At 40.4% G+C, this 20,963-nt stretch overlaps 21 non-coding genes across 21 annotated transcripts; all 21 read right to left on the reverse strand.

Moving 5' to 3' along the window:
• Positions 1-3: 3 nt before the first annotated feature.
• On the reverse strand, positions 4-85 carry TRNAL-AAG (transfer RNA leucine (anticodon AAG)). The gene has a single exon. It is a non-coding gene; the product is annotated as a tRNA-Leu (tRNA).
• A 574-nt stretch (positions 86-659) lies between these two features.
• On the reverse strand, positions 660-741 carry TRNAL-UAG (transfer RNA leucine (anticodon UAG)). Its single transcript has one exon. It is a non-coding gene; the product is annotated as a tRNA-Leu (tRNA).
• Positions 742-2,251: 1,510 nt separating this feature from the next.
• On the reverse strand, positions 2,252-2,333 carry TRNAL-UAG (transfer RNA leucine (anticodon UAG)). The gene has a single exon. It is a non-coding gene; the product is annotated as a tRNA-Leu (tRNA).
• A 1,527-nt stretch (positions 2,334-3,860) lies between these two features.
• Positions 3,861-3,942, reverse strand: TRNAL-UAG (transfer RNA leucine (anticodon UAG)). The gene has a single exon. It is a non-coding gene; the product is annotated as a tRNA-Leu (tRNA).
• A 904-nt stretch (positions 3,943-4,846) lies between these two features.
• On the reverse strand, positions 4,847-4,928 carry TRNAL-AAG (transfer RNA leucine (anticodon AAG)). Its single transcript has one exon. It is a non-coding gene; the product is annotated as a tRNA-Leu (tRNA).
• Positions 4,929-5,502: 574 nt separating this feature from the next.
• Positions 5,503-5,584, reverse strand: TRNAL-UAG (transfer RNA leucine (anticodon UAG)). The gene has a single exon. It is a non-coding gene; the product is annotated as a tRNA-Leu (tRNA).
• Positions 5,585-6,466: 882 nt separating this feature from the next.
• TRNAL-AAG (transfer RNA leucine (anticodon AAG)) lies at positions 6,467-6,548 on the reverse strand. Its single transcript has one exon. It is a non-coding gene; the product is annotated as a tRNA-Leu (tRNA).
• A 574-nt stretch (positions 6,549-7,122) lies between these two features.
• Positions 7,123-7,204, reverse strand: TRNAL-UAG (transfer RNA leucine (anticodon UAG)). The gene has a single exon. It is a non-coding gene; the product is annotated as a tRNA-Leu (tRNA).
• A 904-nt stretch (positions 7,205-8,108) lies between these two features.
• Positions 8,109-8,190, reverse strand: TRNAL-AAG (transfer RNA leucine (anticodon AAG)). Its single transcript has one exon. It is a non-coding gene; the product is annotated as a tRNA-Leu (tRNA).
• A 574-nt stretch (positions 8,191-8,764) lies between these two features.
• On the reverse strand, positions 8,765-8,846 carry TRNAL-UAG (transfer RNA leucine (anticodon UAG)). Its single transcript has one exon. It is a non-coding gene; the product is annotated as a tRNA-Leu (tRNA).
• Positions 8,847-9,728: 882 nt separating this feature from the next.
• TRNAL-AAG (transfer RNA leucine (anticodon AAG)) lies at positions 9,729-9,810 on the reverse strand. The gene has a single exon. It is a non-coding gene; the product is annotated as a tRNA-Leu (tRNA).
• A 574-nt stretch (positions 9,811-10,384) lies between these two features.
• Positions 10,385-10,466, reverse strand: TRNAL-UAG (transfer RNA leucine (anticodon UAG)). The gene has a single exon. It is a non-coding gene; the product is annotated as a tRNA-Leu (tRNA).
• Positions 10,467-11,370: 904 nt separating this feature from the next.
• Positions 11,371-11,452, reverse strand: TRNAL-AAG (transfer RNA leucine (anticodon AAG)). Its single transcript has one exon. It is a non-coding gene; the product is annotated as a tRNA-Leu (tRNA).
• A 1,556-nt stretch (positions 11,453-13,008) lies between these two features.
• TRNAL-AAG (transfer RNA leucine (anticodon AAG)) lies at positions 13,009-13,090 on the reverse strand. The gene has a single exon. It is a non-coding gene; the product is annotated as a tRNA-Leu (tRNA).
• Positions 13,091-13,664: 574 nt separating this feature from the next.
• Positions 13,665-13,746, reverse strand: TRNAL-UAG (transfer RNA leucine (anticodon UAG)). The gene has a single exon. It is a non-coding gene; the product is annotated as a tRNA-Leu (tRNA).
• Positions 13,747-14,628: 882 nt separating this feature from the next.
• On the reverse strand, positions 14,629-14,710 carry TRNAL-AAG (transfer RNA leucine (anticodon AAG)). Its single transcript has one exon. It is a non-coding gene; the product is annotated as a tRNA-Leu (tRNA).
• Positions 14,711-15,284: 574 nt separating this feature from the next.
• Positions 15,285-15,366, reverse strand: TRNAL-UAG (transfer RNA leucine (anticodon UAG)). Its single transcript has one exon. It is a non-coding gene; the product is annotated as a tRNA-Leu (tRNA).
• A 1,538-nt stretch (positions 15,367-16,904) lies between these two features.
• On the reverse strand, positions 16,905-16,986 carry TRNAL-UAG (transfer RNA leucine (anticodon UAG)). The gene has a single exon. It is a non-coding gene; the product is annotated as a tRNA-Leu (tRNA).
• An 858-nt stretch (positions 16,987-17,844) lies between these two features.
• Positions 17,845-17,926, reverse strand: TRNAL-AAG (transfer RNA leucine (anticodon AAG)). Its single transcript has one exon. It is a non-coding gene; the product is annotated as a tRNA-Leu (tRNA).
• Positions 17,927-18,500: 574 nt separating this feature from the next.
• Positions 18,501-18,582, reverse strand: TRNAL-UAG (transfer RNA leucine (anticodon UAG)). The gene has a single exon. It is a non-coding gene; the product is annotated as a tRNA-Leu (tRNA).
• Positions 18,583-20,120: 1,538 nt separating this feature from the next.
• On the reverse strand, positions 20,121-20,202 carry TRNAL-UAG (transfer RNA leucine (anticodon UAG)). Its single transcript has one exon. It is a non-coding gene; the product is annotated as a tRNA-Leu (tRNA).
• Positions 20,203-20,963: the final 761 nt, after the last annotated feature.

The following is a 20,963-nucleotide window of genomic DNA, read 5'->3' on the forward strand; positions in this document are numbered from 1 at the left end:
GTTTGGCAGCAGTGGGATTCGAACCCACGCCCCCAAAGAGACTGGAGCCTTAATCCAGCGCCTTAGACCGCTCGGCCATGCTACCCATAAAAATGAACACATTATCGACTAAAATGGGGTGGGACATTCCATGCTCTGCATTCATTGCTTGAGCTGGAGGCCTCAGAACTCTAAACTACAAGTATTCACCACTTTATCCATTATAAAAGGTAGTTGAAGTTTCACGGAGATGGCCAAGATGCCACCTTATGTGTTTCAGTCCTCTTTCTGAGGCAGCAGGTGGTGGTCACTTTACACTTGAGAGTGGACTTTGGGTGCAGCATTCTGTGGCAAGTTCACTTGGCACTCTGCTGAAAAGTGTGCCAGCTTTTCATTAGTACTGCTTGTTTTTTGGTGTCCACATTTAAAGTGTTAATGTGGAATCTAGCTTACAGGAGAGGTAATCACGTTCAGTTGGACTTGTTTTGTAACGTTGACAAGATTTCACTAGTCATCTCATCAGAAGTGTGCCCTTTTGGAAGACTTCTCAACCAAAGCATGCAATTTCCTAATGCTGCTGTTCTGAGATTCCAGTGTGTTGAGCAAGGAATGCCAGCAAAGTGCAGCAGAAACTTCAGAGACGCTTGAGCAATCAAGGATAGGCATTTGTTAAAAGAACTTGGCAGCAGTGGGATTTGAACCCACGCCTCTAAAGAGACTGGAGCCTAAATCCAGCGCCTTAGACCGCTCGGCCATGCTACCTGTGAAAGTGCTCTTGCTAAGGACTAAAAAGAGGCATGACAGTCTACATTCCATGCTCTGCATTCATTGTTTGTATGTGACATGTACGTAACATGTATGTCATGTGTGTCATATGTATGTAACGTGTGTAACATGTATTTCATAAGTGTATGACATGTATGTAACATGCATTCAACATGTATGTCATATGTATGTATAATCTGTGTAATATGTGTGTAACACGTATGTAATATGTGTGATATGTATGCCATATGTGTATTGTGTGTCATATGTGTAACATGTATGTAACATGTGTGTACCATGCATGTCATATGCATGCCATATGTGTGTAACATGTATGTAAGATATGTGCAACATGCATGTCATATGTGTGTCATATTAATGTAACATGTGTGTGACATGCATGGCATATGTGTGTAGCATGTATGTGATGTGTATGACATGTATGTTATATGTGTGTAATATGTGTAACATGCATGTGACATGTGTGTAAAATTGTGTCTAAATGGTGTGTAACATGAGTGTGACATGTATGTAACATGCATGCAACATGTATATCATATGTATGTAACATTTGTGTAATATGTGTGTAATATGTAAGTAGCATGTGTGTCACATGTGTGTAACATGTATGTCATATGTGTGTAGTGTGTGTAGCATGTATGTAATATGTGCACAACATGCATATTATATGTATGTATCATGTATCAAACAAAACATGCAATGATTGCAGCTTTTCTAATGCTGCTAAAGCAGAGAGGTAAGTGTTTTTTGAGATTCCAGTGAGTTGGGAAAGGAACTGCAGTAAATTGCAGGAGCAAGATCAGAGAAGCTTGAGCCCTAGAGGGTAGGGATTTTGTTAAAAGGAGTGGGATTCGAACCCACGCCCCCAAAGAGACTGGAGCCTTAATCCAGCTCCTTAGACCACTCGGCCATGCTACCCATAAAAATGAACACGTTATCGACTAAAATGGGGTGGGACATTCCATGCTCTGCATTCATTGCTTGAGCTGGAGGCCTCAGAACTCTAAACTACAAGTATTCACCACTTTATCCATTATAAAAGGTAGTTAAAGTTTCACGGAGATGGCCAAGATGCCACCTTATGTGTTTCAGTCCTCTTTCTGAGGCAGCAGGTGGTGGTCACTTTACACTTGAGAGTGGACTTTGGGTGCAGCATTCTGTGGCAAGTTCACTTGGCACTCTGCTGAAAAGTGTGCCAGCTTTTCATTAGTACTGCTTGTTTTTTGGTGTCCACACTTAAAGTGTTAATGTGGAATCTAGCTTACAGGAGAGGTAATCACGTTCAGTTGGACTTGTTTTGTAACGTTGACAAGATTTCACTAGTCATCTCATCAGAAGTGTGCCCTTTTGGAAGACTTCTCAACCAAAGCATGCAATTTCCTAATGCTGCTGTTCTGGAGTGTGTTGAGCAAGGAATGCCAGCAAAGTGCAGCAGAAACTTCAGAGACGCTTGAGCAATCAAGGATAGGCATTTGTTAAAAGAGCTTGGCAGCAGTGGGATTTGAACCCACGCCTCCAAAGAGACTGGAGCCTAAATCCAGCGCCTTAGACCGCTCGGCCATGCTACCTGTGAAAGTGCTCTTGCTAAGGACTAAAAAGAGGCATGACAGTCTACATTCCATGCTCTGCATTCATTGTTTGTATGTGACATGTACGTAACATGTATGTCATGTGTGTCATATGTATGTAACGTGTGTAACATGTATTTCATAAGTGTATGACATGTATGTAACATGCATTCAACATGTATGTCATATGTATGTATAATCTGTGTAATATGTGTGTAACACGTATGTAATATGTGTGATATGTATGCCATATGTGTATTGTGTGTCATATGTGTAACATGTATGTAACATGTGTGTACCATGCATGTCATATGCATGCCATATGTGTGTAACATGTATGTAAGATATGTGCAACATGCATGTCATATGTGTGTCATATTAATGTAACATGTGTGTGACATGCATGTCATATGTGTGTAGCATGTATGTGATGTGTATGACATGTATGTTATATGTGTAACATGCATGTGACATGTGTGTAAAATTGTGTCTAAATGGTGTGTAACATGAGTGTGACATGTATGTAACATGCATGCAACATGTATATCATATGTATGTAACATTTGTGTAATATGTGTGAACTATGTGTGTAATATGTAAGTAGCACGTGTGTCACATGTGTGTAACATGTATGTCATATGTGTGTAGTGTGTGTAGCATGTATGTAATATGTGCACAACATGCATATTATATGTATGTATCATGTATCAAACAAAACATGCAATGATTGCAGCTTTTCTAATGCTGCTAAAGCAGAGAGGTAAGTGTTTTTTGAGATTCCAGTGAGTTGGGAAAGGAACTGCAGTAAATTGCAGGAGCAAGATCAGAGAAGCTTGAGCCCTAGAGGGTAGGGATTTTGTTAAAAGGAGTTTGGCAGCAGTGGGATTCAAACCCATGCCCCCAAAGAGACTGGAGCCTTAATCCAGCGCCTTAGACCGCTCGGCCATGCTACCCAAAAAAATGAACACGTTATCGACTAAAATCGGGTGGGATATTCCATGCTCTGCATTCATTGCTTGAGCTGGAGGCCTCAGAACTCTAAACTACAAGTATTCACCACTTTATCCATTATAAAAGGTAGTTAAAGTTTCACGGAGATGGCCAAGATGCCACCTTATGTGTTTCAGTCCTCTTTCTGAGGCAGCAGGTGGTGGTCACTTTACACTTGAGAGTGGACTTTGGGTGCAGCATTCTGTGGCAAGTTCACTTGGCACTCTGCTGAAAAGTGTGCCAGCTTTTCATTAGTACTGCTTGTTTTTTGGTGTCCACACTTAAAGTGTTAATGTGGAATCTAGCTTACAGGAGAGGTAATCACGTTCAGTTGGACTTGTTTTGTAACGTTGACAAGATTTCACTAGTCATCTCATCAGAAGTGTGCCCTTTTGGAAGACTTCTCAACCAAAGCATGCAATTTCCTAATGCTGCTGTTCTGAGATTCCAGTGTGTTGAGCAAGGAATGCCAGCAAAGTGCAGCAGAAACTTCAGAGACGCTTGAGCAATCAAGGATAGGCATTTGTTAAAAGAGCTTGGCAGCAGTGGGATTTGAACCCACGCCTCCAAAGAGACTGGAGCCTAAATCCAGCGCCTTAGACCGCTCGGCCATGCTACCTGTGAAAGTGCTCTTGCTAAGGACTAAAAAGAGGCATGACAGTCTACATTCCATGCTCTGCATTCATTGTTTGTATGTGACATGTACGTGACATGTACGTAACATGTATGTCATGTGTGTCATATTAATGTAACGTGTGTAACATGTATTTCATAAGTGTATGACATGTATGTAACATGTATTCAACATGTATGTCATATGTATGTATAATCTGTGTAATATGTGTGTAACACGTATGTAATATGTGTGATATGTATGCCATATGTGTATTGTGTGTCATATGTGTAACATGTATGTAACATGTGTGTACCATGCATGTTATATGCATGCCATATGTGTGTAACATGTATGTAAGATATGTGCAACATGCATGTCATATGTGTGTCATATTAATGTAACATGTGTGTGACATGCATGTCATATGTGTGTAGCATGTATGTGATGTGTATGACATGTATGCTATATGTGTGTAATATGTGTAACATGCATGTGACATGTGTGTAAAATTGTGTCTAAATGGTGTGTAACATGAGTGTGACATGTATGTAACATGCATGCAACATGTATATCATATGTATGTAACATTTGTGTAATATGTGTGGACTATGTGTGTAATATGTAAGTAGCACGTGTGTTGCACGTGTGTCACATGTGTGTAACATGTATGTCATATGTGTGTAGTGTGTGTAGCATGTATGTAATATGTGCACAACATGCATATTATATGTATGTATCATGTATCAAACAAAACATGCAATGATTGCAGCTTTTCTAATGCTGCTAAAGCAGAGAGGTAAGTGTTTTTTGAGATTCCAGTGAGTTGGGAAGGGAACTGCAGTAAATTGCAGGAGCAAGATCAGAGAAGCTTGAGCCCTAGAGGGTAGGGATTTTGTTAAAAGGAGTTTGGCAGCAGTGGGATTCGAACCCACACCCCCAAAGAGACTGGAGCCTTAATCCAGCGCCTTAGACCGCTCGGCCATGCTACCCATAAAAATGAACACGTTATCGACTAAAATCGGGTGGGACATTCCATGCTCTGCATTCATTGCTTGAGCTGGAGGCCTCAGAACTCTAAACTACAAGTATTCACCACTTTATCCATTATAAAAGGTAGTTGAAGTTTCACGGAGATGGCCAAGATGCCACCTTATGTGTTTCAGTCCTCTTTCTGAGGCAGCAGGTGGTGGTCACTTTACACTTGAGAGTGGACTTTGGGTGCAGCATTCTGTGGCAAGTTCACTTGGCACTCTGCTGAAAAGTGTGCCAGCTTTTCATTAGTACTGCTTGTTTTTTGGTGTCCACACTTAAAGTGTTAATGTGGAATCTAGCTTACAGGAGAGGTAATCACGTTCAGTTGAACTTGTTTTGTAACGTTGACAAGATTTCACTAGTCATCTCATCAGAAGTGTGCCCTTTTGGAAGACTTCTCAACCAAAGCATGCAATTTCCTAATGCTGCTGTTCTGAGATTCCAGTGTGTTGAGCAAGGAATGCCAGCAAAGTGCAGCAGAAACTTCAGAGATGCTTGAGCAATCAAGGATAGGCATTTGTTAAAAGAGCTTGGCAGCAGTGGGATTTGAACCCACGCCTCCAAAGAGACTGGAGCCTAAATCCAGCGCCTTAGACCGCTCGGCCATGCTACCTGTGAAAGTGCTCTTGCTAAGGACTAAAAAGAGGCATGACAGTCTACATTCCATGCTCTGCATTCATTGTTTGTATGTGACATGTACGTAACATGTATGTCATGTGTGTCATATGTATGTAACCTGTGTAACATGTATTTCATAAGTGTATGACATGTATATAACATGCATTCAACATGTATGTCATATGTATGTATAATCTGTGTAATATGTGTGTAACACGTATGTAATATGTGTGATATGTATGCCATATGTGTATTGTGTGTCACATGTGTAACATGTATGTAACATGTGTGTACCATGCATGTCATATGCATGCCATATGTGTGTAACATGTATGTAAGATATGTGCAACATGCATGTCATATGTGTGTCATATTAATGTAACATGTGTGTGACATGCATGTCATATGTGTGTAGCATGTATGTGATGTGTATGACATGTATGTTATATGTGTGTAATATGTGTAACATGCATGTGACATGTGTGTAAAATTGTGTCTAAATGGTGTGTAACATGAGTGTGACATGTATGTAACATGCATGCAACATGTATATCATATGTATGTAACATTTGTGTAATATGTGTGAACTATGTGTGTAATATGTAAGTAGCATGTGTGTCACATGTGTGTAACATGTATGTCATATGTGTGTAGTGTGTGTAGCATGTATGTAATATGTGCACAACATGCATATTATATGTATGTATCATGTATCAAACAAAACATGCAATGATTGCAGCTTTTCTAATGCTGCTAAAGCAGAGAGGTAAGTGTTTTTTGAGATTCCAGTGAGTTGGGAAAGGAACTGCAGTAAATTGCAGGAGCAAGATCAGAGAAGCTTGAGCCCTAGAGGGTAGGGATTTTGTTAAAAAGAGTTTGGCAGCAGTGGGATTCGAACCCACGCCCCCAAAGAGACTGGAGCCTTAATCCAGCGCCTTAGACCGCTCGGCCATGCTACCCATAAAAATGAACACGTTATCGACTAAAATCGGGTGGGATATTCCATGCTCTGCATTCATTGCTTGAGCTGGAGGCCTCAGAACTCTAAACTACAAGTATTCACCACTTTATCCATTATAAAAGGTAGTTGAAGTTTCACGGAGATGGCCAAGATGCCACCTTATGTGTTTCAGTCCTCTTTCTGAGGCAGCAGGTGGTGGTCACTTTACACTTGAGAGTGGACTTTGGGTGCAGCATTCTGTGGCAAGTTCACTTGGCACTCTGCTGAAAAGTGTGCCAGCTTTTCATTAGTACTGCTTGTTTTTTGGTGTCCACACTTAAAGTGTTAATGTGGAATCTAGCTTACAGGAGAGGTAATCACGTTCAGTTGGACTTGTTTTGTAACGTTGACAAGATTTCACTAGTCATCTCATCAGAAGTGTGCCCTTTTGGAAGACTTCTCAACCAAAGCATGCAATTTCCTAATGCTGCTGTTCTGAGATTCCAGTGTGTTGAGCAAGGAATGCCAGCAAAGTGCAGCAGAAACTTCAGAGACGCTTGAGCAATCAAGGATAGGCATTTGTTAAAAGAGCTTGGCAGCAGTGGGATTTGAACCCACGCCTCCAAAGAGACTGGAGCCTAAATCCAGCGCCTTAGACCGCTCGGCCATGCTACCTGTGAAAGTGCTCTTGCTAAGGACTAAAAAGAGGCATGACAGTCTACATTCCATGCTCTGCATTCATTGTTTGTATGTGACATGTACGTGACATGTACGTAACATGTATGTCATGTGTGTCATATGTATGTAACGTGTGTAACATGTATTTCATAAGTGTATGACATGTATGTAACATGTATTCAACATGTATGTCATATGTATGTATAATCTGTGTAATATGTGTGTAACACGTATGTAATATGTGTGATATGTATGCCATATGTGTATTGTGTGTCATATGTGTAACATGTATGTAACATGTGTGTACCATGCATGTTATATGCATGCCATATGTGTGTAACATGTATGTAAGATATGTGCAACATGCATGTCATATGTGTGTCATATTAATGTAACATGTGTGTGACATGCATGTCATATGTGTGTAGCATGTATGTGATGTGTATGACATGTATGCTATATGTGTGTAATATGTGTAACATGCATGTGACATGTGTGTAAAATTGTGTCTAAATGGTGTGTAACATGAGTGTGACATGTATGTAACATGCATGCAACATGTATATCATATGTATGTAACATTTGTGTAATATGTGTGAACTATGTGTGTAATATGTAAGTAGCACGTGTGTTGCACGTGTGTCACATGTGTGTAACATGTATGTCATATGTGTGTAGTGTGTGTAGCATGTATGTAATATGTGCACAACATGCATATTATATGTATGTATCATGTATCAAACAAAACATGCAATGATTGCAGCTTTTCTAATGCTGCCAAAGCAGAGAGGTAAGTGTTTTTTGAGATTCCAGTGAGTTGGGAAGGGAACTGCAGTAAATTGCAGGAGCAAGATCAGAGAAGCTTGAGCCCTAGAGGGTAGGGATTTTGTTAAAAGGAGTTTGGCAGCAGTGGGATTCGAACCCACACCCCCAAAGAGACTGGAGCCTTAATCCAGCGCCTTAGACCGCTCGGCCATGCTACCCATAAAAATGAACACGTTATCGACTAAAATCGGGTGGGACATTCCATGCTCTGCATTCATTGCTTGAGCTGGAGGCCTCAGAACTCTAAACTACAAGTATTCACCACTTTATCCATTATAAAAGGTAGTTGAAGTTTCACGGAGATGGCCAAGATGCCACCTTATGTGTTTCAGTCCTCTTTCTGAGGCAGCAGGTGGTGGTCACTTTACACTTGAGAGTGGACTTTGGGTGCAGCATTCTGTGGCAAGTTCACTTGGCACTCTGCTGAAAAGTGTGCCAGCTTTTCATTAGTACTGCTTGTTTTTTGGTGTCCACACTTAAAGTGTTAATGTGGAATCTAGCTTACAGGAGAGGTAATCACGTTCAGTTGAACTTGTTTTGTAACGTTGACAAGATTTCACTAGTCATCTCATCAGAAGTGTGCCCTTTTGGAAGACTTCTCAACCAAAGCATGCAATTTCCTAATGCTGCTGTTCTGAGATTCCAGTGTGTTGAGCAAGGAATGCCAGCAAAGTGCAGCAGAAACTTCAGAGATGCTTGAGCAATCAAGGATAGGCATTTGTTAAAAGAGCTTGGCAGCAGTGGGATTTGAACCCACGCCTCCAAAGAGACTGGAGCCTAAATCCAGCGCCTTAGACCGCTCGGCCATGCTACCTGTGAAAGTGCTCTTGCTAAGGACTAAAAAGAGGCATGACAGTCTACATTCCATGCTCTGCATTCATTGTTTGTATGTGACATGTACGTAACATGTATGTCATGTGTGTCATATGTATGTAACCTGTGTAACATGTATTTCATAAGTGTATGACATGTATGTAACATGCATTCAACATGTATGTCATATGTATGTATAATCTGTGTAATATGTGTGTAACACGTATGTAATATGTGTGATATGTATGCCATATGTGTATTGTGTGTCACATGTGTAACATGTATGTAACATGTGTGTACCATGCATGTCATATGCATGCCATATGTGTGTAACATGTATGTAAGATATGTGCAACATGCATGTCATATGTGTGTCATATTAATGTAACATGTGTGTGACATGCATGTCATATGTGTGTAGCATGTATGTGATGTGTATGACATGTATGTTATATGTGTGTAATATGTGTAACATGCATGTGACATGTGTGTAAAATTGTGTCTAAATGGTGTGTAACATGAGTGTGACATGTATGTAACATGCATGCAACATGTATATCATATGTATGTAACATTTGTGTAATATGTGTGAACTATGTGTGTAATATGTAAGTAGCATGTGTGTCACATGTGTGTAACATGTATGTCATATGTGTGTAGTGTGTGTAGCATGTATGTAATATGTGCACAACATGCATATTATATGTATGTATCATGTATCAAACAAAACATGCAATGATTGCAGCTTTTCTAATGCTGCTAAAGCAGAGAGGTAAGTGTTTTTTGAGATTCCAGTGAGTTGGGAAAGGAACTGCAGTAAATTGCAGGAGCAAGATCAGAGAAGCTTGAGCCCTAGAGGGTAGGGATTTTGTTAAAAAGAGTTTGGCAGCAGTGGGATTCGAACCCACGCCCCCAAAGAGACTGGAGCCTTAATCCAGCGCCTTAGACCGCTCGGCCATGCTACCCATAAAAATGAACACGTTATCGACTAAAATCGGGTGGGATATTCCATGCTCTGCATTCATTGCTTGAGCTGGAGGCCTCAGAACTCTAAACTACAAGTATTCACCACTTTATCCATTATAAAAGGTAGTTGAAGTTTCACGGAGATGGCCAAGATGCCACCTTATGTGTTTCAGTCCTCTTTCTGAGGCAGCAGGTGGTGGTCACTTTACACTTGAGAGTGGACTTTGGGTGCAGCATTCTGTGGCAAGTTCACTTGGCACTCTGCTGAAAAGTGTGCCAGCTTTTCATTAGTACTGCTTGTTTTTTGGTGTCCACACTTAAAGTGTTAATGTGGAATCTAGCTTACAGGAGAGGTAATCACGTTCAGTTGGACTTGTTTTGTAACGTTGACAAGATTTCACTAGTCATCTCATCAGAAGTGTGCCCTTTTGGAAGACTTCTCAACCAAAGCATGCAATTTCCTAATGCTGCTGTTCTGAGATTCCAGTGTGTTGAGCAAGGAATGCCAGCAAAGTGCAGCAGAAACTTCAGAGACGCTTGAGCAATCAAGGATAGGCATTTGTTAAAAGAGCTTGGCAGCAGTGGGATTTGAACCCACGCCTCCAAAGAGACTGGAGCCTAAATCCAGCGCCTTAGACCGCTCGGCCATGCTACCTGTGAAAGTGCTCTTGCTAAGGACTAAAAAGAGGCATGACAGTCTACATTCCATGCTCTGCATTCATTGTTTGTATGTGACATGTACGTGACATGTACGTAACATGTATGTCATGTGTGTCATATGTATGTAACGTGTGTAACATGTATTTCATAAGTGTATGACATGTATGTAACATGTATTCAACATGTATGTCATATGTATGTATAATCTGTGTAATATGTGTGTAACACGTATGTAATATGTGTGATATGTATGCCATATGTGTATTGTGTGTCATATGTGTAACATGTATGTAACATGTGTGTACCATGCATGTTATATGCATGCCATATGTGTGTAACATGTATGTAAGATATGTGCAACATGCATGTCATATGTGTGTCATATTAATGTAACATGTGTGTGACATGCATGTCATATGTGTGTAGCATGTATGTGATGTGTATGACATGTATGCTATATGTGTGTAATATGTGTAACATGCATGTGACATGTGTGTAAAATTGTGTCTAAATGGTGTGTAACATGAGTGTGACATGTATGTAACATGCATGCAACATGTATATCATATGTATGTAACATTTGTGTAATATGTGTGAACTATGTGTGTAATATGTAAGTAGCACGTGTGTTGCACGTGTGTCACATGTGTGTAACATGTATGTCATATGTGTGTAGTGTGTGTAGCATGTATGTAATATGTGCACAACATGCATATTATATGTATGTATCATGTATCAAACAAAACATGCAATGATTGCAGCTTTTCTAATGCTGCCAAAGCAGAGAGGTAAGTGTTTTTTGAGATTCCAGTGAGTTGGGAAAGGAACTGCAGTAAATTGCAGGAGCAAGATCAGAGAAGCTTGAGCCCTAGAGGGTAGGGATTTTGTTAAAAGGAGTTTGGCAGCAGTGGGATTCGAACCCACGCCCCCAAAGAGACTGGAGCCTTAATCCAGCGCCTTAGACCGCTCGGCCATGCTACCCATAAAAATGAACACGTTATCGACTAAAATGGGGTGGGACATTCCATGCTCTGCATTCATTGCTTGAGCTGGAGGCCTCAGAACTCTAAACTACAAGTATTCACCACTTTATCCATTATAAAAGGTAGTTAAAGTTTCACGGAGATGGCCAAGATGCCACCTTATGTGTTTCAGTCCTCTTTCTGAGGCAGCAGGTGGTGGTCACTTTACACTTGAGAGTGGACTTTGGGTGCAGCATTCTGTGGCAAGTTCACTTGGCACTCTGCTGAAAAGTGTGCCAGCTTTTCATTAGTACTGCTTGTTTTTTGGTGTCCACACTTAAAGTGTTAATGTGGAATCTAGCTTACAGGAGAGGTAATCACGTTCAGTTGGACTTGTTTTGTAACGTTGACAAGATTTCACTAGTCATCTCATCAGAAGTGTGCCCTTTTGGAAGACTTCTCAACCAAAGCATGCAATTTCCTAATGCTGCTGTTCTGAGATTCCAGTGTGTTGAGCAAGGAATGCCAGCAAAGTGCAGCAGAAACTTCAGAGACGCTTGAGCAATCAAGGATAGGCATTTGTTAAAAGAGCTTGGCAGCAGTGGGATTTGAACCCACGCCTCCAAAGAGACTGGAGCCTAAATCAAACGCCTTAGACCGCTCGGCCATGCTACCTGTGCAATTGCTCTTGCTAAGGACTAAAAAGAGGCATGACAGTCTACATTCCATGCTCTGCATTCATTGTTTGTATGTGACATGTATGTAACATGTATGTCATGTATGTAACATGTATGTCATGTGTGTCATATGTATGTAACGTGTGTAACATGTATTTCATAAGTGTATGACATGTATGTAACATGTATTCAACATGTATGTCATATGTATGTATAATCTGTGTAATATGTGTGTAACACGTATGTAATATGTGTGATATGTATGCCATATGTGTATTGTGTGTCATATGTGTAACATGTATGTAACATGTGTGTACCATGCATGTCATATGCATGCCATATGTGTGTAACATGTATGTAAGATATGTGCAACATGCATGTCATATGTGTGTCATATTAATGTAACATGTGTGTGACATGCATGTCATATGTGTGTAGCATGTATGTGATGTGTATGACATGTATGTTATATGTGTGTAATATGTGTAACATGCATGTGACGTGTGTAAAATTGTGTCTAAATGGTGTGTAACATGAGTGTGACATGTATGTAACATGCATGCAACATGTATATCATATGTATGTAACATTTGTGTAATATGTGTGAACTATGTGTGTAATATGTAAGTAGCACGTGTGTCACATGTGTGTAACATGTATGTCATATGTGTGTAGTGTGTGTAGCATGTATGTAATATGTGCACAACATGCATATTATATGTATGTATCATGTATCAAACAAAACATGCAATGATTGCAGCTTTTCTAATGCTGCTAAAGCAGAGAGGTAAGTGTTTTTTGAGATTCCAGTGAGTTGGGAAAGGAACTGCAGTAAATTGCAGGAGCAAGATCAGAGAAGCTTGAGCCCTAGAGGGTAGGGATTTTGTTAAAAAGAGTTTGGCAGCAGTGGGATTCGAACCCACGCCCCCAAAGAGACTGGAGCCTTAATCCAGCGCCTTAGACCGCTCGGCCATGCTACCCATAAAAATGAACACGTTATCGACTAAAATCGGGTGGGATATTCCATGCTCTGCATTCATTGCTTGAGCTGGAGGCCTCAGAACTCTAAACTACAAGTATTCACCACTTTATCCATTATAAAAGGTAGTTGAAGTTTCACGGAGATGGCCAAGATGCCACCTTATGTGTTTCAGTCCTCTTTCTGAGGCAGCAGGTGGTGGTCACTTTACACTTGAGAGTGGACTTTGGGTGCAGCATTCTGTGGCAAGTTCACTTGGCACTCTGCTGAAAAGTGTGCCAGCTTTTCATTAGTACTGCTTGTTTTTTGGTGTCCACACTTAAAGTGTTAATGTGGAATCTAGCTTACAGGAGAGGTAATCACGTTCAGTTGGACTTGTTTTGTAACGTTGACAAGATTTCACTAGTCATCTCATCAGAAGTGTGCCCTTTTGGAAGACTTCTCAACCAAAGCATGCAATTTCCTAATGCTGCTGTTCTGAGATTCCAGTGTGTTGAGCAAGGAATGCCAGCAAAGTGCAGCAGAAACTTCAGAGACGCTTGAGCAATCAAGGATAGGCATTTGTTAAAAGAGCTTGGCAGCAGTGTGATTTGAACCCACGCCTCCAAAGAGACTGGAGCCTAAATCCAGCGCCTTAGACCGCTCGGCCATGCTACCTGTGAAAGTGCTCTTGCTAAGGACTAAAAAGAGGCATGACAGTCTACATTCCATGCTCTGCATTCATTGTTTGTATGTGACATGTACGTAACATGTATGTCATGTGTGTCATATGTATGTAACCTGTGTAACATGTATTTCATAAGTGTATGACATGTATGTAACATGCATTCAACATGTATGTCATATGTATGTATAATCTGTGTAATATGTGTGTAACATGTATGTAATATGTGTGATATGTATGCCATATGTGTATTGTGTGTCACATGTGTAACATGTATGTAACATGTGTGTACCATGCATGTCATATGCATGCCATATGTGTGTAACATGTATGTAAGATATGTGCAACATGCATGTCATATGTGTGTCATATTAATGTAACATGTGTGTGACATGCATGGCATATGTGTGTAGCATGTATGTGATGTGTATGACATGTATGTTATATGTGTGTAATATGTGTAACATGCATGTGACATGTGTGTAAAATTGTGTCTAAATGGTGTGTAACATGAGTGTGACATGTATGTAACATGCATGCAACATGTATATCATATGTATGTAACATTTGTGTAATATGTGTGAACTATGTGTGTAATATGTAAGTAGCACGTGTGTCACATGTGTGTAACATGTATGTCATATGTGTGTAGTGTGTGTAGCATGTATGTAATATGTGCACAACATGCATATTATATGTATGTATCATGTATCAAACAAAACATGCAATGATTGCAGCTTTTCTAATGCTGCTAAAGCAGAGAGGTAAGTGTTTTTTGAGATTCCAGTGAGTTGGGAAGGGAACTGCAGTAAATTGCAGGAGCAAGATCAGAGAAGCTTGAGCCCTAGAGGGTAGGGATTTTGTTAAAAGGAGTTTGGCAGCAGTGGGATTCGAACCCACACCCCCAAAGAGACTGGAGCCTTAATCCAGCGCCTTAGACCGCTCGGCCATGCTACCCATAAAAATGAACACGTTATCGACTAAAATCGGGTGGGACATTCCATGCTCTGCATTCATTGCTTGAGCTGGAGGCCTCAGAACTCTAAACTACAAGTATTCACCACTTTATCCATTATAAAAGGTAGTTGAAGTTTCACGGAGATGGCCAAGATGCCACCTTATGTGTTTCAGTCCTCTTTCTGAGGCAGCAGGTGGTGGTCACTTTACACTTGAGAGTGGACTTTGGGTGCAGCATTCTGTGGCAAGTTCACTTGGCACTCTGCTGAAAAGTGTGCCAGCTTTTCATTAGTACTGCTTGTTTTTTGGTGTCCACACTTAAAGTGTTAATGTGGAATCTAGCTTACAGGAGAGGTAATCACGTTCAGATGAACTTGTTTTGTAACGTTGACAAGATTTCACTAGTCATCTCATCAGAAGTGTGCCCTTTTGGAAGACTTCTCAACCAAAGCATGCAATTTCCTAATGCTGCTGTTCTGAGATTCCAGTGTGTTGAGCAAGGAATGCCAGCAAAGTGCAGCAGAAACTTCAGAGATGCTTGAGCAATCAAGGATAGGCATTTGTTAAAAGAGCTTGGCAGCAGTGGGATTTGAACCCACGCCTCCAAAGAGACTGGAGCCTAAATCCAGCGCCTTAGACCGCTCGGCCATGCTACCTGTGAAAGTGCTCTTGCTAAGGACTAAAAAGAGGCATGACAGTCTACATTCCATGCTCTGCATTCATTGTTTGTATGTGACATGTACGTAACATGTATGTCATGTGTGTCATATGTATGTAACCTGTGTAACATGTATTTCATAAGTGTATGACATGTATGTAACATGCATTCAACATGTATGTCATATGTATGTATAATCTGTGTAATATGTGTGTAACACGTATGTAATATGTGTGATATGTATGCCATATGTGTATTGTGTGTCACATGTGTAACATGTATGTAACATGTGTGTACCATGCATGTCATATGCATGCCATATGTGTGTAACATGTATGTAAGATATGTGCAACATGCATGTCATATGTGTGTCATATTAATGTAACATGTGTGTGACATGCATGTCATATGTGTGTAGCATGTATGTGATGTGTATGACATGTATGTTATATGTGTGTAATATGTGTAACATGCATGTGACATGTGTGTAAAATTGTGTCTAAATGGTGTGTAACATGAGTGTGACATGTATGTAACATGCATGCAACATGTATATCATATGTATGTAACATTTGTGTAATATGTGTGAACTATGTGTGTAATATGTAAGTAGCATGTGTGTCACATGTGTGTAACATGTATGTCATATGTGTGTAGTGTGTGTAGCATGTATGTAATATGTGCACAACATGCATATTATATGTATGTATCATGTATCAAACAAAACATGCAATGATTGCAGCTTTTCTAATGCTGCTAAAGCAGAGAGGTAAGTGTTTTTTGAGATTCTAGTGAGTTGGGAAAGGAACTGCAGTAAATTGCAGGAGCAAGATCAGAGAAGCTTGAGCCCTAGAGGGTAGGGATTTTGTTAAAAGGAGTTTGGCAGCAGTGGGATTCGAACCCACGCCCCCAAAGAGACTGGAGCCTTGATCCAGCGCCTCAGACTGCTCGGCCATGCTACCCATAAAAATGAACACGTTATCGACTAAAATCGGGTGGGACATTCCATGCTCTGCATTCATTGCTTGAGCTGGAGGCCTCAGAACTCTAAACTACAAGTATTCACCACTTTATCCAATATAAAAGGTTGTTGAAGTTTCACGGAGATGGCCAAGATGCCACCTTATGTGTTTCAGTCCTCTTTCTGAGGCAGCAGGTGGTGGTCACTTTACACTTGAGAGTGGACTTTGGGTGCAGCATTCTGTGGCAAGTTCACTTGGCACTCTGCTGAAAAGTGTGCCAGCTTTTCATTAGTACTGCTTGTATTTTGGTGTCCACACTTAAAGGGTTAATGTGGAATCTAGCTTACAGGAGAGGTAATCACGTTCAGTTGGACTTGTTTTGTAACGTTGACAAGATTTCACTAGTCATCTCATCAGAAGTGTGCCCTTTTGGAAGACTTCTCAACCAAAGCATGCAATTTCCTAATGCTGCTGTTCTGAGATTCCAGTGTGTTGAGCAAGGAATGCCAGCAAAGTGCAGCAGAAACTTCAGAGACGCTTGAGCAATCAAGGATAGGCATTTGTTAAAAGAGCTTGGCAGCAGTGGGATTTGAACCCACGCCTCCAAAGAGACTGGAGCCTAAATCCAGCGCCTTAGACCGCTCGGCCATGCTACCTGTGAAAGTGCTCTTGCTAAGGACTAAAAAGAGGCATGACAGTCTACATTCCATGCTCTCCATTCATTGTATGTCATGTGTGTCATATGTATGTAACGTGTGTAACATGTATTTCATAAGTGTATGACATGTATGTAACATGCATTCAACATGTATGTCATATGTATGTATAATCTGTGTAATATGTGTGTCTAACACGTATGTAATATGTGTGATATGTATGCCATATGTGTATTGTGTGTCATATGTGTAACATGTATGTAACATGTGTGTACCATGCATGTCATATGCATGCCATATGTGTGTAACATGTATGTAAGATATGTGCAACATGCATGTCATATGTGTGTCATATTAATGTAACATGTGTGTGACATGCATGGCATATGTGTGTAGCATGTATGTGATGTGTATGACATGTATGTTATATGTGTGTAATATGTGTAACATGCATGTGACATGTGTGTAAAATTGTGTCTAAATGGTGTGTAACATGAGTGTGACATGTATGTAACATGCATGCAACATGTATATCATATGTATGTAACATTTGTGTAATATGTGTGAACTATGTGTGTAATATGTAAGTAGCACGTGTGTCACATGTGTGTAACATGTATGTCATATGTGTGTAGTGTGTGTAGCATGTATGTAATATGTGCACAACATGCATATTATATGTATGTATCATGTATCAAACAAAACATGCAATGATTGCAGCTTTTCTAATGCTGCTAAAGCAGAGAGGTAAGTGTTTTTTGAGATTCCAGTGAGTTGGGAAGGGAACTGCAGTAAATTGCAGGAGCAAGATCAGAGAAGCTTGAGCCCTAGAGGGTAGGGATTTTGTTAAAAGGAGTTTGGCAGCAGTGGGATTCGAACCCACGCCCCCAAAGAGACTGGAGCCTTAATCCAGCGCCTTAGACCGCTCGGCCATGCTACCCATAAAAATGAACACGTTATCGACTAAAATCGGGTGGGACATTCCATGCTCTGCATTCATTGCTTGAGCTGGAGGCCTCAGAACTCTAAACTACAAGTATTCACCACTTTATCCATTATAAAAGGTAGTTGAAGTTTCACGGAGATGGCCAAGATGCCACCTTATGTGTTTCAGTCCTCTTTCTGAGGCAGCAGGTGGTGGTCACTTTACACTTGAGAGTGGACTTTGGGTGCAGCATTCTGTGGCAAGTTCACTTGGCACTCTGCTGAAAAGTGTGCCAGCTTTTCATTAGTACTGCTTGTTTTTTGGTGTCCACACTTAAAGTGTTAATGTGGAATCTAGCTTACAGGAGAGGTAATCACGTTCAGTTGGACTTGTTTTGTAACGTTGACAAGATTTCACTAGTCATCTCATCAGAAGTGTGCCCTTTTGGAAGACTTCTCAACCAAAGCATGCAATTTCCTAATGCTGCTGTTCTGAGATTCCAGTGTGTTGAGCAAGGAATGCCAGCAAAGTGCAGCAGAAACTTCAGAGACGCTTGAGCAATCAAGGATAGGCATTTGTTAAAAGAGCTTGGCAGCAGTGGGATTTGAACCCACGCCTCCAAAGAGACTGGAGCCTAAATCCAGCGCCTTAGACCGCTCGGCCATGCTACCTGTGAAAGTGCTCTTGCTAAGGACTAAAAAGAGGCATGACAGTCTACATTCCATGCTCTGCATTCATTGTTTGTATGTGACATGTACGTAACATGTATGTCATGTGTGTCATATGTATGTAACCTGTGTAACATGTATTTCATAAGTGTATGACATGTATGTAACATGCATTCAACATGTATGTCATATGTATGTATAATCTGTGTAATATGTGTGTAACACGTATGTAATATGTGTGATATGTATGCCATATGTGTATTGTGTGTCACATGTGTAACATGTATGTAACATGTGTGTACCATGCATGTCATATGCATGCCATATGTGTGTAACATGTATGTAAGATATGTGCAACATGCATGTCATATGTGTGTCATATTAATGTAACATGTGTGTGACATGCATGTCATATGTGTGTAGCATGTATGTGATGTGTATGACATGTATGTTATATGTGTGTAATATGTGTAACATGCATGTGACATGTGTGTAAAATTGTGTCTAAATGGTGTGTAACATGAGTGTGACATGTATGTAACATGCATGCAACATGTATATCATATGTATGTAACATTTGTGTAATATGTGTGAACTATGTGTGTAATATGTAAGTAGCATGTGTGTCACATGTGTGTAACATGTATGTCATATGTGTGTAGTGTGTGTAGCATGTATGTAATATGTGCACAACATGCATATTATATGTATGTATCATGTATCAAACAAAACATGCAATGATTGCAGCTTTTCTAATGCTGCTAAAGCAGAGAGGTAAGTGTTTTTTGAGATTCTAGTGAGTTGGGAAAGGAACTGCAGTAAATTGCAGGAGCAAGATCAGAGAAGCTTGAGCCCTAGAGGGTAGGGATTTTGTTAAAAGGAGTTTGGCAGCAGTGGGATTCGAATCCACGCCCCCAAAGAGACTGGAGCCTTGATCCAGCGCCTCAGACTGCTCGGCCATGCTACCCATAAAAATGAACACGTTATCGACTAAAATCGGGTGGGACATTCCATGCTCTGCATTCATTGCTTGAGCTGGAGGCCTCAGAACTCTAAACTACAAGTATTCACCACTTTATCCAATATAAAAGGTTGTTGAAGTTTCACGGAGATGGCCAAGATGCCACCTTATGTGTTTCAGTCCTCTTTCTGAGGCAGCAGGTGGTGGTCACTTTACACTTGAGAGTGGACTTTGGGTGCAGCATTCTGTGGCAAGTTCACTTGGCACTCTGCTGAAAAGTGTGCCAGCTTTTCATTAGTACTGCTTGTTTTTTGGTGTCCACACTTAAAGTGTTAATGTGGAATCTAGCTTACAGGAGAGGTAATCACGTTCAGTTGGACTTGTTTTGTAACGTTGACAAGATTTCACTAGTCATCTCATCAGAAGTGTGCCCTTTTGGAAGAATTCTCAACCAAAGCATGCAATTTCCTAATGCTGCTGTTCTGAGATTCCAGTGTGTTGAGCAAGGAATGCCAGCAAAGTGCAGCAGAAACTTCAGAGACGCTTGAGCAATCAAGGATAGGCATTTGTTAAAAGAGCTTGGCAGCAGTGGGATTTGAACCCACGCCTCCAAAGAGACTGGAGCCTAAATCCAGCGCCTTAGACCGCTCGGCCATGCTACCTGTGAAATTGCTCTTGCTAAGGACTAAAAAGAGGCATGACAGTCTACATTCCATGCTCTGCATTCATTGTGTGTATGTGACATGTACGTAACATGTATGTCATGTGTGTCATATGTATATAACGTGTGTAACATGTATTTCATAAGTGTATGACATGTATGTAACATGCATTCAACATGTATGTCATATGTATGTATAATCTGTGTAATATGTGTGTAACATGTATGTAATATGTGTGATATGTATGCCATATGTGTATTGTGTGTCATATGTGTAACATGTATGTAACATGTGTGTACCATGCATGTCATATGCATGCCATATGTGTGTAACATGTATGTAAGATATGTGCAACATGCATGTCATATGTGTGCCATATTAATGTAACATGTGTGTGACATGCATGGCATATGTGTGTAGCATGTATGAGATGTGTATGAAATGTATGTTATATGTGTGTAATATGTGTAACATGCATGTGACATGTGTGTAAAATTGTGTCTAAATGGTGTGTAACATGAGTGTGACATGTATGTAACATGCATGCAACATGTATATCATATGTATGTAACATTTGTGTAATATGTGTGAACTATGTGTGTAATATGTAAGTAGCACGTGTGTCACATGTGTGTAACATGTATGTCATATGTGTGTAGTGTGTGTAGCATGTATGTAATATGTGCACAACATGCATATTATATGTATGTATCATGTATCAAACAAAACATGCAATGATTGCAGCTTTTCTAATGCTGCTA

The sequence above is a fragment of the Lithobates pipiens genome, unplaced genomic scaffold (genome assembly GCF_037356315.1).
Source record: "Lithobates pipiens isolate NorthernLeopardFrog02 unplaced genomic scaffold, aLitPip1_a1.2 Scaffold_28, whole genome shotgun sequence".
Taxonomy (NCBI): Eukaryota; Metazoa; Chordata; class Amphibia; order Anura; family Ranidae; genus Lithobates; species Lithobates pipiens.